The sequence below is a fragment of the Papio anubis genome, chromosome 1 (genome assembly GCF_008728515.1).
Source record: "Papio anubis isolate 15944 chromosome 1, Panubis1.0, whole genome shotgun sequence".
In the NCBI taxonomy this organism is placed as follows: Eukaryota; Metazoa; Chordata; class Mammalia; order Primates; family Cercopithecidae; genus Papio; species Papio anubis.
This window is the reverse complement of record NC_044976.1, coordinates 23,369,094-23,388,197: the sequence shown is the minus strand read 5'-3', so window position 1 is coordinate 23,388,197 and position 19,104 is coordinate 23,369,094. Positions and strand designations below refer to the sequence as shown.

General features: G+C 55.1%; 1 long non-coding RNA gene across 1 annotated transcript; it reads left to right on the top strand.

The window, feature by feature from the left end:
- The first annotated feature begins 5,919 nt into the window (after positions 1–5,919).
- LOC116274559 lies at positions 5,920–16,804 on the top strand. The gene is made up of 2 exons (XR_004183316.1): positions 5,920–6,637; positions 14,891–16,804. It is a non-coding gene; the product is annotated as an uncharacterized LOC116274559 (long non-coding RNA).
- The last annotated feature ends 2,300 nt before the right edge of the window (positions 16,805–19,104 follow it).

The following is a 19,104-nucleotide window of genomic DNA, read 5'->3' as shown; positions in this document are numbered from 1 at the left end:
TAGCCAACCATCCCCAGTGGCTCAGCTGCCTGGTGGCAGGAGGCAGCTGGCTCTGGGAAGGACCCAGAAAGCAGAGGAAGAAGGGGCTGGGGGGCTGCATGTACTGGAGCCACTGTGGGGTCCTGGGAAGTGGCCTCTCCCCTGACTCTGAAATGAGGGGGCTGAGCCACAGGCCTTCGGAAGGGCCCCCAGACCTCTGCCCCGCTGAGGCACAGCCATGGGTTTTGGAGGGCAGAGAGTGCAGAGGAGGCTCCCAGCTGGAGGCGGTGGGAACCCCGTGGGGAGCAGTGGGCAGAAGCTGGACTTAAGAGGCAGGGCTGGCCCTCACTAGGGAAAGGAGGAAAGTGAGTAACGGTGACAATAATATGACAACTTCCATGACTGAGCACAGTGAGCTGGAAACTTCTCTCAAATGATCTCCTTTCATCTGCAAGACCGCCTTTTGCATGGCAAGCAGCAAAGGCCAGGGCATCTGGAGTTGGGTGGGCAGGGTTCATGCCAAGCCTCACACCCTCGCCTCCCACTAGGGATCCTCAGAGCCTCTACCCTAGAGGGTGATGGGGACGTGTCAGAGAGGAGGCACTTGAAAGAGTGTCTCGCAGAAAAATGGGGCTCACATCATGTGATTATTATTAGTATTATCAACGCAGAGATGGAACCTCAGAGAGGTGAAGTCACTTGCCCAGGGCCACACAGCAAGTAAGTGGTGGGGCCAGCATTTGATTTCAGAATGTCCCATTCAAAACAAACAAAAAAGGACCAAACAAAAAGGGGTATTGGTCCTTCCCCAATACCCCTGGCTTGGCCTCTATCTTATATCCCTTCTGGTCCCTCAGAAGGACAAAGCAGTTAAAACCACAGATGGCAGAGAATTGCCCTTAGGTCACATCCATTTCAGAGGAGAGGGACTTGCCAGAAGTCACACAGATAGGCCCGGCCAGGACGGAGCTCTCAATGGGCAGACTCTCACGCCAGAGCCCCACAAGTGTATCCGTGGAACCTGACAACAAGGTCACCCCCTTTCTGGCCCCCTGTTCCGCTACCACCTCCCATGGGGCACGGGAAGTGATGGCTGAGATCCATTTCAAACCACAGGGGAAATTTTTTGTCTGGGCTATACTGGAATCCAGCCAGGGCTTCAGGTCAGAGGATCTCAGTCATATGCAAAAGGCAGGGGATGTAGAATGGGCTGGGGAGGGGGCATTGCATTCCCACAACTACTTGGCCTTGGGATTCCCCTCGCCTGATCGGGCAGCTCTGAGCTAGGCAGGCTTCCGAGCCTCCATCCCAGACCTGACTGCCCAGATCTTCCTGAGGTCATGGTTGAGTCAGGCCCTGGGTCATCTCAGCTCCACCTCTGATCAGAGCTGAGTGCTGGGTGAGGCATGGCAGACCAGCCTCCCCTGCTGGCTCTGCACACTTGCTGTGGGACCCTGGACAGGTCTCTCATCCTCAAAATCATCCACTCCCCACTATCTCAGAAACCTTCCCAGACTTCCCTTCTGGGATTTCCAGGGAAGCTCATCACAAGCACTTCTGCTTCTTCAGGACCAGCCTCCTGAACCCCAGCACCAAAAGAAAAGCCAAAGACCATTTTTAAAATGTTTTATTTTAAGCAGAGCGGGTGCCTGTGGCTTCTTTCTTGTCCACCCTCCTAGCGGGCATGAGGATGCAATGAGCTTGGAGGAGAAATCTTTGCTCTGTAAACTGTAAAGGGCTGGAAAAGAACTGCAGACCATTCCTGCTTAGGCTGAAAGCTTCTGGAGGACAGCTGTTGGCCCCCTGCTGAGGCCTAACAGAGCACTGACACTCAGGGCTTTCCTGGGGGCAGCTTGGCTGGCAATGGGCAGTGTCCAAGTCTACAGCACACAGTGTGCCCCTGTCCCTGAGGCTGACAAGACTGAACCATAAGGCAAGGGTTAGATCAAAGCAGGAATCAAATCTGGCTGGCACAGGTATGAATAGTCCCAGACAGACCAGAGCTGATTTCCAGGGCCCTCGATAAATTTATTATTATTTTTTTGAGACAGGGTCTGAGCTCTGTTGCCCAGGCTGGAGTGCGGTGGTGCAATCATGACTCACTGCAGCCTCAACCTCCTGGGCTCAAACCACCCACCCGCCTCAGCCTCCCAAAGTGCTGGAATCCCAGGTGTGAGCCACTGTGCCTGGCCTGTTATTATTATTATGATTATGAATATTATTTGGTGACCATGGTGGGGGCTCCTGGGCGGAGAACCACGAGTCAGGATGCTAGCCCCTGCTTTAGCGTGGCCTCCCTGGGAGGCCTTGGACAAGTCCCATGCCCTTGCTGGGCCTCAGCTTTCCACTCTGTACAATGGGGGGATGCCTATGATTCTGGGGCCAGGGCAGAAATTTGGAAATGGGCAGAGCAGGACCTCAAGTTTTCAGTGAATTTCTGACTTTCAGCTTGGAGACAGGCAGCTCTGGCCTTGGTGGAGATGGTTCTCCCAGCGTCCGTGTTTCAGAAGATGGGCTGGGAGTGAGGGCGCTCAGCCGCAGTCTCCCATCCTTCCCAACATGCCTGAGCCTCCAGGTTCTGCCCCGCCCAGTCAAGCAGAGTTCCCCTCCCCAATCCCCCACTGAGTTGCTGTGTGACCTTGGCTAAGTCATTCTACTCTCTGGCTTCCATTTGGGGTAACAGAGTCACAAAGGCCTCAGCAAAGGGCAGCCTGTCCTGGCCACCCGCTCCCCTCCCTTTGGCCACCTATCATCACTCCTCTTGTAGAACCACTGAACTGGGAGAACCTTGGGGGATGGTGGAGGCCAAGTGTCCAGTTTCACAGGTGAGGAAACTGAGGCCCTGAAAGGTCTGCTCAGGACCAGCCATCTCCAATCCTCATGTCCTGTTTCTCTGCAGCATCGCTCTGTAGTAATAAAGAACGCACCCAAATGATGGCAGCCTGCAGCTGGAGCTCCAGCCGACTTCCAAATCCCCAGGCTTCCACATTCCCAGCCTTCTTTGAGCCCCAGTGTCCTTCTCTGTGGAACCGGGATAGCAGCAGACTCTGCTCACAGGCAGGATAAGACCTGGAGGGAGGAGGAGGGCATGAGAAGCATTCTGAGGACACCAGTGTCCAGGGTGGCTCTCATTCTCCCCACTCCCCCGAGGCCCCGTGCAGCAGCCCAGCCTCTCTCCTGCCATCCTCTGGCTTCCTGACCTCGGTTTCCCCCTGGCGCCTCCCTGGCCCGTGCTGCCTCTTGCTAGGCCTCTGAGGCAACCAGGAGAGCCCCACGGAGGAGGCAGCAGTGATGTCAGGTGGTGGGCACTGAAGCCCAAGCCCCTCAGCGGTCCTCAGAGCATTTGATGTCAGAAGGGAATATTTGTTTCCAAGGCCAGCTACACTACTGCTTGGTGTGCCCCTGCTCCTCTGCACGATTCCTACCTGGCGTGGTTGCTGCTGTGGCCTCTTCCGTGCTCATCTATCCTTTCCCCGCTTGCTGGCCTGGCTGCACCCCAACCACTGCATTGCCCCTGTTGGTGTGGCTGCTGCAGTTACTATAGCCCTTATGCAGGCAGAAAGGGCAGCGCCTTTGCTGGCATGGCTGCTCTGTGGTCAGATAAGCTGCTCCCCACCCACCCTGGCATGGCCACTGGGAAGCACACTGTGGTCCACTGATGGCCTCTGCTGCCAGGATCCAGGTCCGAGGCCACAGCTGTCTGCATCAATGGCAGTGCTCGAGGCACTCACTGGACATCTCTAAACAGCGGTTACTGTTCATTCAATGGGGGCAGCCCAGCTTCACTCTGAAGTCCATCACTCAAGGGACCCCATCTCCTCCAAGGCCCTGGACCCCCATGACTCTGTGCCCACCTCTTCCCAGAATCTCTCTCTGGCCCTGCTGATCTTTCGATTCCCAAGGATGGAGCTGAGTGGTCCTTTCTCATGGGACTTCAGGGTAGCAGGGAGTGGCAGCAGGACAGGGGACTCTCCTCCCTGCTCCCATAATGCTCCGAGGCCATCACAAATAGCCCAGGATCTCCAATAGCCCATGGCCCTGCTGCCCTGGGAGAGTAAGCTCCTCTGAGAGCCTCCTGTCTCCCCTAAACCCTCATCAGGCAGCAGGTTCAAGGCCTGTGTTCTTCAGGGGTCATCAAAGGGGTTTCTGTATAATGACAGAGAAACTTCTGGAAAATTTTCATCATCACTGCTGCTCTAGCCTTCTCCCAGCTTCTGACCACCTTGCTGGTGCTTATTCACAAACCTTGGGGGCCTACCATGTGCCAGGGTCTGTGCTTGCCGTGGGGATGGGGCAATGGGAGGCCAGACCCATCTCTACCCTGGGGACACCCACAGTCTGGGTGAGGACACAGGCGGAAACAGTGATTTAGCTGCCGTGGTAGTGAGTACGCAGAGACTCCGTGTGTCACCAGGGTACCTGACAGACACAATCCTGGAGAGCTCCTGGAGGAAGTGACCGTCAAGCCCATCTCTGAGCCTTGGGGAGGATATAGTCAGGCACGTGGGGAAGGGCCAGTGCTTCAGGCAGGGGAACAGCATGTGCAAAGTGTCACATGGCCTAGGTTTGAATCTCACTTTGCTACTTACTATGAGACAATGTATAAATTACTTGACCCCCTCCCCATCCCTCAGTTTTCTCATCTGTAAAATGGGAATATTACGTTACATGAATGGGCCTGCTGAATCTCAGCAACACTTCGCAAAGCTGTTGGGATTCAATGCGACCATTCATGGAAAGCACTTAGCACACAATAAATACTCAATAAATCTTGGCACGAGTCTCACCTACTGAGCATCTGCTGTGTGTTCCGCAGTTCATCTTCACACAGATCTGTAAAGCTTGGGCCCACTACTCCATTTCATAGATAAGAAGACTGAGGGTTAGAGGACTGAGTCGCTAAGGTGGAGATCGATTGAGGTTTTGGAGGAATCAGGGAGGCTTCTTGGAGGAGGCGGTGGCTGAGCTGGGTGTTGAGAATGGGCACCCCCCGTCCCCCACCAGTCAAGCAGCCTCACTCTAAGCAGAGTATTTCAGCCTCAGGGGCTCCATTGGCCCCAGGTTCCCTGGGTCTGGGGATGGAACAAAAGGGCTGCCCTGGGCACTCCCAAGGCCTCCCAGGAGTCCCAGCAGGGAAGGCCCCATCAGGCCAGGTTCTCAGGCTACAGAGCCTTCAGTGAGCATCAAACAACAAAAAGGCTTTTCTCACTCTGGATGAGTCACCAGAGCGAGCAGACACCCCGTCCCTGTGCTGAAGGAGATGAAACCACACATCTGAAGAAGTTTCCCACGGCCACCACTTGCTTTAAATAGCTGCAGAGAGAAGTGGAGGAGGGAGGGAAGGGGAGAGGGGGTAGGGAAGCAGGGCTGTCCAGACCAGGCCCTGGCTGGGGTCTCCCCCATACCCCAGGACCCTGACACGCACCCCTTGAAGCAGGTTGTTGATGAGAACTCAGGCCCCATGGGTGCCAGGGGAGCCCAGCAGAGGCCCAGAGCCCACGGTGGGCCAGGGCCCAGCAGACAGATAGGCGGACAGCGGGAGACACATCCAGCTTGGCCATGGGGTGCACACCCCTGTGTCAGGGTGCAGGCCCGGGAAGGGGGAAGTTGACCTCACTGTGCACCCCGGTACAGCCTCTAGGCCCCCAGCCAAGCTTCCTCGCAGGTCACCTGACACCCCTGAGTGCTCCGACTGCGCCCCCCTGCCTGGCTAGGTTCGTGACTGAGCCCTGGGCGGCATTTCCGGAGGCAGGACGGGAGCTGGGGCTGCTGACGCACTTGCCGTCCCCCTCAAGCAGGGCTGGGTGAGAAGAGAGCCCCCCATCCCCCCTTCCCGTAAATGAGCTCACCCCTACCCCAGGGCCTCGCAGGGATTCTAAGAAGTGGAAGCCAGGCACCTGCTCCTCGCCCACAGCAGGGGGTGGGGTGGGCTAGGAGGGGGAGGGGCAAGGGAGAGGCTGGGGTCCTCGTAACCCCTCAGCTCAACCCTCAGGCCTAGGCCAGGGTTCGGGGCGGCCCCAGGGGCTGGCAAACTTCTTTCCCTTAGGTGTGGAAGAACGCCCTCTCCGTTCTCCATGTGAGACCAGTGCGGTTCACGATGCCTCCGTGGCCTGGGCCCATTTTTCAGAAGGCAAACTGAGGGAATCCCAGAGACGCCTTGGAGGCCAGTCTGGTTCCCTCCCAGGCTGGGAGTAAGATCACCTCCTGGCTGTTGGTGACCATCAGTGGCTCACTAAATATCTGCCTTTAGAGACCCTCCAAGCCAAGGCCCAGAGAGGGCAGTGATTTGTCCAAGGTCACACAGCAGGCCAGGGGAGGTCCAGGCGTACCTTTAGGTGGGTCCGTACCCTGACCAACCCACCAGTACTGCCAGCAAACATTCATTTGGCATCTACTGGATCCTTTGCAGGGACATGGGATTAAATAAGACAGCATCCCGCTGAGAGGGTCCAAAAAATAATCATGAGCAGTCGCCAGAGCCTGGGCCAGGGGCTCTCAGTTCTGCCTTCTCATCTAGGTCTCCCGGCTTTGAAAAAATACAGATTCCAGGGCTCCAGCCCTGAGATTAGGATTCAGCTGACTGGAAAGGAGCCCAGGAACCTGCATTTTATAAAGTTCCTCAAGTTGATCTGATGGATTGAGAAGCTCGGAACAGACTGTAAGCAACCTGAGGGCAGGGGCTGCCCCAAAGGAGGGGGGGGAGGTTTCCAAGGGCTTCCAGCGGGAGGCGCACACCACAGCCTTCCCCTCCCACACCAACCTCTGCCTATACACAGGGCCCAGCCCAAAGAGGCCTCCAGGAACGAGGCACAGCTGAGAATAGTTCCAAGAGGCTGAATGATGGCTCCCACCTCTCTCTGCTGTCCCCATCCCCGAGTTCACATGCAGGACGGGGTGGCCATGCTCCAGGCAGCCAAGGAGGTGGGCGATCCCGCTGTGGATGGCTCTGCCTGGTGTTAGGGGCCTGGCCTGTGCCCTCTGTCCCTGTCTGCCCCCTCCCTGAGGTCCCTGCGGCCCAGGCTAGGTGATTCCAGGCCTCTGTAGGCTGCAGGTCCTGGGGTAAGGGTGTCTCTTGTCTGTCCAGAGACTATGAGGCTGGGAAAGGCGGGGGTGCTAGGGCCTGCAGCTAAGGTGTATGCTGGCTCTTTTCCTGGCACTCAAGGAGTTTGGTGCTCCCGGGCCTGGTAGCATGGGAAGCAACGTGGAGGCCCTGGGCTGGACTGTCCCTGTGTGCCTGGCACAGCCTCCAGCCAGGACCAGGCTCAGTGAGGACTCATGGACCGACTGATCTGGGGATGTGGGTGGCAGGAGCTGCCCCCTCCCTATCTCTAACCCTTGTGGCTGAGAGGGCCTGGTCCTGCACGCAGTGCCCAGCTTGGCCACCTCACAAGGCCACTGTCCTCTCAGTCTCTGCGTCTGCTTCTGTGCAATGGGCAGCAGGGGTGAGAAGAGATAGGCTTGTCCAGGGCCACAGTGGGGCAACAGGGAGTAGCCAGGCCCCTCAGTAGGCCTGCTCCTGGCCCCAGGGGCCACATCCCCACAGTCTCCACTTGTGGAGAGGGCGGGGGAGACAGAAGTCACCGAGAGGAAGCAGAGAGCCCTCCCCAGACCCATCTGAGTGGGGCTGCCGCTCACCGGCTCTGGGGCTTCGAGCAGGGCATGGTGCCACGCCTCTCAGAACCCCATTTTCTCATCTGTGCAGCAGAGAACCCCCAACTCCAGAGGGCTGGTTTGAGGGTTAAATGAGCGAAAGCTCGTGAATGTATGAGGAATCATCATTATTGCAATAGGCATGATTGACATTTTTCTCACTAGAGCGTGCGTTACAGGGGCGGGGATTGTGCCTGACACTGGTAGGTGCTCATTTGGTTTGTGGAGTGAATAAATGAGTGTAGAGGGAGCCGTTCTCTCAGCCTGTGCTGGAGGCTTCTTGGGGCTTTGTTCAGCATGTGTGTGTGCTCACGTATGTGTGTATGCGCCCATGTGTGTAGGCATGTATGTGCATGTGTTTGTAGGCATGTATGTGTGTGTGCATATGTGTGTAGGCATGTATGTGAATGTGTGCATGCAGCCATGTATTGTGTGTGTGCAGATGTGTGTGTAGGCATGTGCGTGTGTGTAGGCATGTATATGTGTGTGCGGGCATGTATGTATGTGTGCAGGCACGTGTGTGTGTGCAGGCATGTATGTGTGTGCAGGTGTGTGTCTGTGTGTGTGCAGGTGTGTGTCTGTGTGTGTGCAGGCATGTATGTGTGTGTGCAGGTGTGTGTGTGCAAGTGTGTGTGTGCAGGCATGTATGTGTATGTGTGGGCATGTATGTATGTATGCAGGCATGTGTGTGTGTGCAGGCATGTATGTGTGTGTGCAGGTGTGTGTGTATGTGTGTGCACGCAGGTGTGTGTGTGTGTAGGCATGTAAGTGTAGGAGTGTGTGTGCATGCATCCACATGCCTGCACACTCCTGAATGCAGGTCTGGCCCCAGTGTGGAAATGTGGGTCTGTGCATGGCCTCTCTGGGTCTGTGTTTTGCATACGGGTCTGGCATGTGGCCATTTGCATGTACGTCTCGTCTGTGAGCCTATAGCTATGAGTGTGCTCACCCCACAGGTGTCCAGGCCTGGTCTGGAGTGAGGGTGTCTGATTATTTGTGTATGGGGGTTATGGGAGGTTGCCTCCTGCTCTCCTGACTCCCTCTCCCCAACCAGGACTCCAAGTTGTGAGCCCACCTGGGAGTGCCAGACTATGCAAAACAGAGGCCACGCCCAGGGAAGCCCCTGCAGAGTGGCCCCTGGGGACTTCCAGGTCCCTTCTCCTTGGGTGCCCCTCCCCTCGGTAAAGCCTTCTGCCCCTTCCAAAGTCCCATGACTCTCCACTCAGGGGCTTCCTCTCACATCTAGGGGCTGCACGCAGTGCTCAGATTTCCCTGCCTGCCCTCCCTCCCACCACGGCTTTCAGCCCCTCTCGCAACGCCGGGTCTGGCGTCTCCCTCCTTCCTTTCTGAGGCCCCCCGCTTCACTTCTGCACAGTTCCCCGAGCTGCTTTTGTGAGCTCCACTGTGTGCCAGGTGCTGGGCCCTGGCCACTCCCCTGCATCGTGGTTACCACTGAAAGAGCTGCTGGCAGGAGCCCCATTTTACCAATGAGGAAACTGAAGCTCAGAGAAGTTAAGGAACTTGTCCAAGGTCACACAGCAAGTGAGTGAGAATCAGACACAAACAAGACTCCAAATCCAGGTCTCTTTCCCATACAGCCACACCACTACCATGCTTCAAGTCACATCAATGGCCGAGCCTCCCTGGGAGAACAGTGTAAACCCCTTCCCCAGGTGGACCCCAGGGGTTCAGGCACCTCCCATATCCATGGCTCATAGGATGAAGGCTCCTGGCTCTGGAAAAGGCCTCCTGGCCTCCTCATGGAGGAACTCAGGCTCACCCTCTGCTCCTGGGCTGAGCCATATTTGGGCCTGGAAACCTCCAAGCCTACCCCAGTTGGGCCAACTTGAAGCCCCCAGGTCTTCCCAATGCCACAGAACATTTGCCTGGTGGGCCCCATGGAGAGATCAGAATCCCCTTCTGCAGGGTCATTACTGTTTCCCCAGAACACGCTTCCATTTGGCAAGGACATGTGTGCTGGGGGAGCCATGTGGCTTTGATTTAAATCTCACCCTGGAAAAACAATGGTTTGGATTAAGGGAAGAAACAGTTGGTGAAATGTCATGGAAAGAAAGGAGGGGAGAACGGGGAATCTCTGTGGCAAAAGCAGGCCCCAAACTTTCAAACCCACATTCTAGAGGTTTCTCAAGGCCTGCCATGCAGACCTGACCTCCTACCCCAGCGCGCTCCTGTCCTCTTCAGTAGCAGTGAGGTTTCCTCAGGAGATATCCCACTGGTTGTGCTCCCTCCTCTTACAGAAGCTGAAACAGAGGCTCGGGGAAGGCTGGCGACCTGCCCAGGATTATGATGAGTTCTGGTGGCTCATGGAGCGCAAAGGAGGCTAGGGGTGGGGTGAGAAGAGAGACATGAGGCTCTGCTTCCCCCCACTCTGTTGGCACGGGGCTTGACCTCTCTAGGCCTCAGTTTCCCCAATGAGAAAGGAAAGAAAAGGGAATTACAGTATTTCCAATCTCCACTGGAACTGAGCGAAGCCCAGGAGCCCTGTGGCAGGCTGGTGTGCTCGGCTCTGACTTCCTGACCCTTTACTTATGCTGGGCTTGGCGCCGAGAGCGTCCCACACATGGCCTGCGCTGAGTTCCCAACACCCACAGTCCCCACCCCATAGACAGCTGACTGAGGCTCCGAGAGGCTAGGAACTTACGAGGCCCCTTGGCTAGGATGCGGCCCCAGGGGCTGTTTCTAACCACTGGGCGGTGAGGCTGAGGCTGGGATAAGAGTGGAGAGGATTTTTCGCCCAGGGCAGTGAGAGCCAGGAACAATCTGAAGTCCACACCCCCAGGAGCACCTCACAGTTTCTAGGTCACCAGCTCTGAGCCAGGAAGGCTGTCAGTGTCATCCATTCATTCAGAGGCGGGAGCTGAGGCCAAGGCGGGGGGATGTACCCAGGGGCACACAGTGGGGTGGTGCCACATCTCCGGACAGCCAGTGGGAGCTCTGTGGTGTGGATCCTGGAACCAGTGCGGGATGACACTCTGATCCGCCAGGCTGGCCTCAGGGACTGTGCAGCCCTGCATCTCCACCTCTGTAGTGGCTGCTTGGGGTCAGGACTCCAGCTGTGGTTATGGGTCCATGTGAGACCAGGGTCAGGGCTCAGTGTGTGGCCGGAGCTATGTGTCAGCAGTGAGGGCTTGGTCTGTGACCAGGGTCAAGGCCGAGGAGTTTAATGCAATGAATTGGCTGTAGAAGATCAAATGGACTCGAAACCCAAAGGACAGAATCGCTGATGAGGGTTGAGGGTGCTGTGATGGGCCAGGGAAGAGCTGGGCACAGGGGCTCTGGAGTCTACAGAGGCAGGAGCTGGGGCACTTCGACCCCACGAAGTCCTCTTCACACCCACCACTGCCTGGTGCAGCCCTCCCCCTTCACCCCTGTGCCCCCAGGACAACCCCATCTCTTTCCTCTGGGGAGAAGCCACTGGAAGGCATCCCCTCTCCTGACTTGACGCCTAAAGGGGCCAGAAGAGCCATCTGCGCCCCAGTGCTGGGTTCCACCTGTGCTCAGAGCCCAATCTCACCCCCACAGGAAGGGAAGGGAAGGGAAGGGAAGGGAAGGGAAGGGAAGCATCTGGACGCCAGGAGAAAGGCCGCTCTGCACAGGTGGGCGGGGGTGCCGACGGTGTGCTGTCCAGAGCCGGGACTTCACCTGGACAGGTTGGTTCTTGAGTTCATGCTTTTAACCAACCACCACAGATTCCCAGAAGCACTGATAAAAGGTAGTCTTAGTATTACTTTAGCCAAGTCTGGCAGTGTGTGGCAAAACGCACAGACTCAGGGGCCACCCTGAGAGAGTCCTGAGCAAGTCACAGCACACCCTGGATCCTGGCACACAGTAGGGGGTTAACAAATGGCAGCCAGAGATGATCGGACAGAAGTGGCTTTCAGGCCCCAGGGCCCCCAGGTCAGGAGACACCACAGTGGGGGAACGAGAAGCCAGCTGCAGACCACTTCTGTGCCTGTCTGGCATGGGAACACAGCTGGCATTGCTTGATTGACTCTGCCTGAGCACCAGGGTCAGATAACTGGGTGCTGCTCTTCTTCTTTTTTTTTTTTTTTTTTTTTTTTTGAGATGGAGTCTTACTCTGTTGCCCAGGCTGGAGTGCAGTGGCATGATTTTGGTTCACTGCAACCTCCACCTCCTGGGTTCAAGCAATTCTCCTGTCTCAGCCTCCCCAGTAGCTAGGATTACAGGTGTGAGCCCCCATGCCTGGCTAATTTTTGTATTTTTAGTAGAGACAGAGTTTCACCATGTTGGCCAGGGTGGTCTTGAACTCCTGACCTCAAGTGATCCACTCGCCTTGGCCTCCCAAAGTGTTGGGATTACAGGCATGAGCCACTGCGCTCAGCCGGTGCTGCCTTTCTTGACCCTGTCTGCCCCAACCTTGCGACATCGCACTCTCTAAAAACGGACAGAAAATAACCCCAAACAACTGGGTGAGAAGAGACCCTAGAAATCACCACCCCTCATTTTACTGAGAAGAAAATTGAGGCTTAGGGAGAGGAAGGGACTTGGCCACAGTCATACAGTGCTGTGGGAACAGTCCGGAACAGGGGCCTTGCAAGCGCACGGCTGCCCCAGGGACAGTGCCTGGTGATGATAGCCAGCATTTACACGGGCCTGTGGGAAGCTCCCTCAGGCCTCTTCTCATCTAATCCTCCCAGAGCCAGGTGACCATCAGGGTGGGCGCTTAGGGCTGCACTCACCTAACAGGCAAATGGAAGTGGTCAGGTCTGAGCCCGGCCACTGAGCGCCAAGCCACGTGCACCCGTGCTGTGCCACTGGCCTCACTCACACAGCCCAGGCTAGGGGGCCCTAGCAGGCCTCAGCCTCCGCGCCAGCACCCTCACCCCAGTCTTTGCAGAAGTGCAGTCTCTCCTCCTTCAACCAGGAACGCTGTTCTCTTCCCCCGCTAGGCCATCTCATGAGAGGTAAGAGGAAGAAAAACCCACACAGACAGAGGCAAAGCCATCCCACACCTGCCACCATTTCCCCTGGTGGATTTTCCCTCTGTCTCTGAACGCATAGGCACCAGTTAACTTGGAGGAGAAGTCAGACTGGGGGCTGGGGAGCTGTGGCCTGGGGCGACCACAGGCCAGGTCTAAAGGTGGGCAGCATGTTGACCAACTAGATGCATTTAATTCATTCAGCACTGACCTTGAAAAGTGTCAGAGGGACTGCAAGAGCCAGGTCTAGTATCACCGGCTTGAACACGTCACTTGCCTTCTCTGGGCCTTTGTCATCCCACCTGTAAAATGAGAGGCTTGGCTCCATCAGTGATTCTCAGTCCCAGCTACACTGAGGATCTTTTATTTTTATTTTTGTTTTTGTTATTTTTGAGATGGAGTCTCGCTCTGTCACCCAGGCTGGAGTGCAGTGGAGCGATCTCGGCTCACTGCAACCTCCGCCTCCTGGGTTCACGCAATTCTCCTGCCTCAGCCTCCTGAGTAGCTGGGACTATAGGTGCAGGCCACCACGCCCGGCTAATTTTTGTATTTTTAATAGAGACAGAGTTTCACCATGTTGGCCAGGCTGGTCTTGAATTCCTGGCTTCAAGTGATCTGCCCACCTCGGCCTCCCAAACTGCTGGGATTACAGGCATGAGCCACGATGCCCAGCTTGGGGATCTTTTGAAACACATATTTAATTGATTCTGGGATGGACACCATTTAAACTCTTCCCAGTGATTCAACTGAGCAGCCGGGGTGAGGGGCCCTGGGCCAGACTCTATGTCAGGGCGACTCTGGCGCTGAAGTTTCACCACAGTATGGGGGTTACACATGTGGCTGCAGGTGTCAGACAGACTGAGGTTGGTGGCTGTGTGCTACTTGCTGCTGCATGTGCCTGGGCAGGCCGTGTCACTGCTCTGTACCTCAGTTTCTCCATCCGTGGCTAATCATAGCCTTCCCTGCATGGCATTTTTGGGAGGATTAATTGTCCTGGTTGTGTAAAGTTCTGGCACATGCAGAGGTAGGACTTGATAAGCCTGTGTGGAAATAGTAGGGATGACAGTTCTGGGAACGGGGCCTCCGCTGGTCACCTGCCCCCGGGAAAATGGGGAGGCTGCAGTGGGCTTTGCCCCTGGACTTTCCTGGACCAGATTCTCTCCCAGCAGCCAGCCTGAGCCCCTGCTGCCCTGTCCCTGCGGGATCCTGTGAGCAGTGCTGACCTGTGGTGCAGCAGGGGCTGCAGGTCAGAGGCTGAGGCACCGCTTAGCGGAAACTGGGTGGGCCGGCTTGGGCACCTGCGGAGAGGGTTGGATGGACGGGAGCTCCGGAGCCATGATCTCTGAGAATGTCTGCTGCTGCCTCTCCAAGATCTGGGGAGCCTAGGGTCCCTTTGGTCAGTTCTAGGTCTCTCCCTCTTGGCATCTGTGGCCTCTCCCTCCCCAAGCCCTCCCAATTGGCCCAGTGTCTCTGTGGAGGGAGGTGCTAAGCCGTGGCGGGATGGGGAGGAAGCTGGGAGGTGTAAGGGGAGGAAGGGGTCTGGGGGTGGCTACCTCAGAGCCAGCAGCCGGCCTGAGTTCATCAAATGTCAGAAATAAGACTTTGGACCAGTCGCTGCCTTCGGTAAGCCTCAGTTTCTTCACCTGTAAGCCATGGCTGATAAGTCCCAACTTGGGAAACCGTGGTGAGGAGAAAATGAGATCGTGCTCACAGCCAACATCTCGTAGACACGTGCTGCAGATGGGCCTCATGCCAACGTCATCTCAGTTTGTCCTCTCCATCCTGTGAGGCTTATCAGCACCAGCACCAAGCATCCCCATTTCTCAGGTCAGAAACTGAGGTCTGTTCTGTTCACTGAGCACCTGCTCTGCACTCAACCCTGAGAATGGGAAGGAAACTGTGCAAGGCACCGCAGCAGCAAGAGCCACAGCCTGGATTTGAGCTCAGGATCATCAGACACCAAAGCTCTAAACCCTCAGAGCCCTGGGTGGACTGTGATGGGCAGACAGGCCCTGGCAGGGTTCCTGGAGTGAGGCAGCTGCCATGAAGGTGGCAGTGGGAGGTGACACCTGTCAGAATCCAGAAAGCCTGGGCACAGGCCCTGGGCTGTCGGTAAAGAGGAGGTGAGGTGTCACCACTTGTGCCGGACACAGGCTGGTGGCAGGACAGCAGGAAGTGTGGGTTTTCAGGTCCAGAGAACGCCTCAGGCCTGGTGTGGGTAGCAATGGTGACTGTGACGTGTCACCTGACACACAACTCTAGGTGACTGAGCATTTACTGCCTCCCCACCTCTGTTCCAGGCACTTCCTGTCCACTAACTCACAACTATCCAGAAAGCAGGACTACCACATCCCCATTTTACAGATGAAGACGCCAAGGAACAGAGAGGTCTAGTCAATTGCCCAAGGTCACAAAGCTAGGAAGGAGCAGAGTCACCGTCAAAGTCCAGACCCCACCCTTGAACAGCTGTGCCATCGACCTCAAGTGTAGACACCTGCATGAAACCAAGAGGATCTGACATCTAGACTCTTTTGCTGCCTGGGTTCAAATCCCAGCTCTGCCACTTACTGGCTGTAGGACCTTGGGCAACCGACTCAACCTCTCTGTGTATTCCAGTTTCCCCATCCATGAAATGGGGATAAAAATCAAGTACCTCCCTTAGGGGCTATTTTGATGCTGAATGTATCAAGTAGCCCGGCCCACAGCAGGCCCCAGGGAAGAGTGGGCTGTGGAAATTCATGCGGGGATTTTTCATGTGAAGATAGTAGACGCGGGATGGTCAGCAGTGGTTGCTGTGGGAGTGGAATGGCAGGAGGCTTCCGCTTTTAATCACCACACTTCAGCGCATTTTCTGTTTTTACCTATGTTGTGATCTATATTTTTTAAATAAAGAAAGCTCTCTGAGCTGGGTGTGAGTGGGTGTCAAGAGGTCTCTTGTGGCTAGTAAGTTGCTCTCTTTAGAGAAAAAAAAGAGTGGCCATTTTGATTGTACTTCACATAATCTGAGACACAGCTCATGAGGGTGCACAGAGGCCATGGCGTTTCCATTCAGAGCGACAGGAAACAATCTGGCCCTCGCTGGGCGCTCCATGCACAGGGCTGCGGGAGGAACGCCGGCCCTGGAGCCCGGGACGTAGGTATGAGCCTCCTGTTCTGCCCCAACTTGTGATGAAATCTGTATTTGTTTGCTCAGCAAACTCCACCTGGTGCTTCGTTGGTGCCAGGCCCTGGACCCCAGGGGTTCTGAGTGTCCACTTCTCACTGCGCCTACTGTGAATCCTGGAGACAAAAGGTGGGACAAGGCGGAAGCAGTCCCTGTCCTTCTGTGACCTGCAGTCCAGCAGGAGAAACCAGCACTATCAAATCATCCCACAAGCAAGAGTCAAATTACCACCTAAGGAGTGTGGGAGTGGGGGGCAGGAGGGGTGGAGCACAGGCGCTTGGAGAACCTCCCTGGGGACGGAGAATGATCAAGGAGAGAAGGAAGTGCTCCTGGAGAGGAAGGGTGCTTTGCACCGGGAGCCAGACCAGCATAAGCAAAGGTCAGGCAGTGCAAGGGATCGTCGTGAACCTGAGGGAGTGACAGTGCCCCTGGAATGAAGAGGCTGAGGGGGAGCTCGGCGTGAGACAAGAAGGAGGGGGGCAGGGCCAGGCCACAGAGGACGTTGTAGCGGGGATCTGATCTTTATCCCAAGAGCCAGAGGCCTTGAAGGAGACTAGGGACGGGGGCTAAAGATTTCACCCGAGATCCCCCTAGAGCATGGGGAGAAGGGCATGGGTGGAGGGTCAGAGTAGACCCCTGCCAATCTCCAGTTCTTCGAACTGCACAGGCCTGGACACAGCAGCATCAATAAATGGCTTTTTCCTCGAATCCATTCTTCTTCAACTCATGGAAGTAACAGTTAGATCTCAATTTTTATTATTTATTTAAGAACTTCTTTTTCTGAACACCAAATATGAAGTCTAGAGTGCAAAGCAATAGGGAATTATCAAATTTGATGAGCTGCTGTGGGAATCAGGGGTTCGGCTCACTTCCTGAGGTTTTCTCAAAGGGAGAACCAGGGACAGAGGGTGCAGCTATGAGAATAAGGAAGAAGCCCTAAGCCTGTTGTAGGAGCTGTTTTAAGATTCCCAAGTTCCTTGATAGGTAGTGAGTTCCCTATTCCTGAGGGACATGTAAGCTGTCAAAGTATAATTTCAAAAAAAAAAAAAAATAGAGGAAAAGCACAACTCTCATTCAAATATAGGTTGAACACGTGTCAAAATTTGTTTAACTCCTGAATGAGGGAACCAGTAAGAAGATAAAGCTGATTCAAAGGAGATATAGAGGAATAGCACTACAGAACACTGGGGAAAGAATACTGGAACACAACAGCTCCGTGAGATACAAAACTGGTTAATGTCCTGATGGGCCAGAAGTCCGTAACTTCTGGGGATTTTCTACCGGACAGAAATCTATATATTAACGTATAACTTCTAAAGTCTGGTCTTTTAATGGCTCATACTAATTCAAAGGTACCTTCCTCCAGATAATTAAATACTGTCTTAGCCTGTTTGGGGAGCTATAACAAAATACCATAAACTGGGTAATGCATAAACCGCAGACATTTATTTCTCATAGTTCTGGAGGCTGGGAAGTCCAAGATCAAGGCATCTGGTGAGGGCCCATGTTCTCATAGATGGTGCCTTCCTGCTGTGTCTTCACGTGGTGGAAGGGGCAACGAAGCTTTCTGGGGTCTCTCTTATAAAGACACTAATTCTATTCCTAAGGACTCCACACTCAGGATTCAATGACCTCCTAAAGGCCCTTCCTCCTAACCCCATCCCATTGGTGATTACGTTTCAACATATGAATTTTGCAAAGACAAAACATTCAGACCATAGCAGATACCCTCAGTGGGCCTGTTAAACAACGCCCCAATATGACATTGAAAAGACCTGCTACCCTCTCTTTGGCTATTCCAAGTTTTGGATAATTTTTCTTAACAAAGTGGGAGCAAATGGCTGCAGTGAGATGCTGCAGGAGAGTTCTGGTAGTAGAGGGGCTGGCTGGCATGTTATCTTTTGCTGTATAAAAGATTACCCCAACACCTACTGGCTTAAAACAATAAGCATTTATTATGTTGCAATTTCTGCAGGCCAAGAATTCAAGAGCAGCTCAGCTGGGCATTTCTTGCTCAGGGTCTCTCAGGAGGCTGCAATCATGTGTCAGCTTGGACTACACTCATCTGAAATCTTGACTGGGGCTGGCAGACCTGCTCCCAAGGTGGTACACTCACACAGCTGGCAAAGTGGTACAAACTGTTGGCTGGCCTTGCCATGTGGGCCTCTCCATGGGTTGCTTGAATGTCCTCATAGCATGGCAGTCGGCTTCTCTCAGAGCAAGTGATCGATCCCAGAGAGAAGTAAAGCAGAAAAGTAGCAATGCTTTTAATGACCCAGCCTCAGAAGTCACACTCATTCATTTCTGCAATAGCCTATTGCCTACAGAAGTCGGCCCTGCCCAGTGTGGGTGGGGACTTCGTAAGGGAGGTGATTAGGAGCCTTGTCAGTTTTGGAGACTGGCTCATGTGCTGGGCACCTTCAGGATCCCTCAAGCCAGAGGCAGTAGCAAGCAAGAATTGCCTTCAGCTGTGTCACTGCCCAGGCTCCTTCCTATTCACCTGCTTGCAGCTGCTACACAGTATAGGGCCTGGGACAGATGGCTCTGCTTTGGAGTCTCTCATTGTAGCACCTGGTTGTGTCTTCCAAGTAGTTTTCTCACCCCAGAACAAAGTCTCTCTGGGAGAGCGCAGACGGTCAGTCATTCACACCTTAGTATGAATGAGTTCATCAACCTTCACCTCTGGCAGTAGAAAAAATGTGGGATTTGGGATGGGAGCTGGGGCAGAGGGGTGTCAAGGTTGTAGGGAGGGTGGGCTGAGCAGTAGCCTTTCTGGGGAGTGGTAGAGGGGACTGTCTTGGAGGGAGCATTAAAAGGGGGACACCTTAGGCAGTGCATGAGGGACTCCCTGAAAGTCAGTGGTGAGAGGAGGACCCAGGAGACTGCCCATTGCCGAGGGTCACAGGAATCACCAAGTACCCAGGTGAGGGCATCAGGAGAGGGCAGAGAATGGCAAAGAGAAGCTTCTGTTCCTGGTGGTTTGACCCTGGCTGCCCGTCAGGACATGCCTGGCTGCCTGCCTGTGTGTCTGATTGAGGGGTAGTCTGCAGGCCCACCAGTGACCAGCAGAGCCAGACACAGCAGCTGGGCCACCCGGGCTCCCAGGGAAGTGAGGAAGGAAGGAGGATCCCACTTTGCCCATGTGGGCTGGCAACAGCTGGGGTTGGGAGTGTGACCAACCAAGAGACACATTTCCCAGAGGCCTCCCAAGGCTTCAGGCCCAAGGCTGACCCGAAACTTCCAGGCGAGGCAGCTGTAAAGAAGAACCGGCGGTCCAGAGTGCAGACCTGGCCCTGTCCTCCACTGCACTGTACTGAGCCATCAGACGGCCTCCTTCCCCGCCCTGGTTCC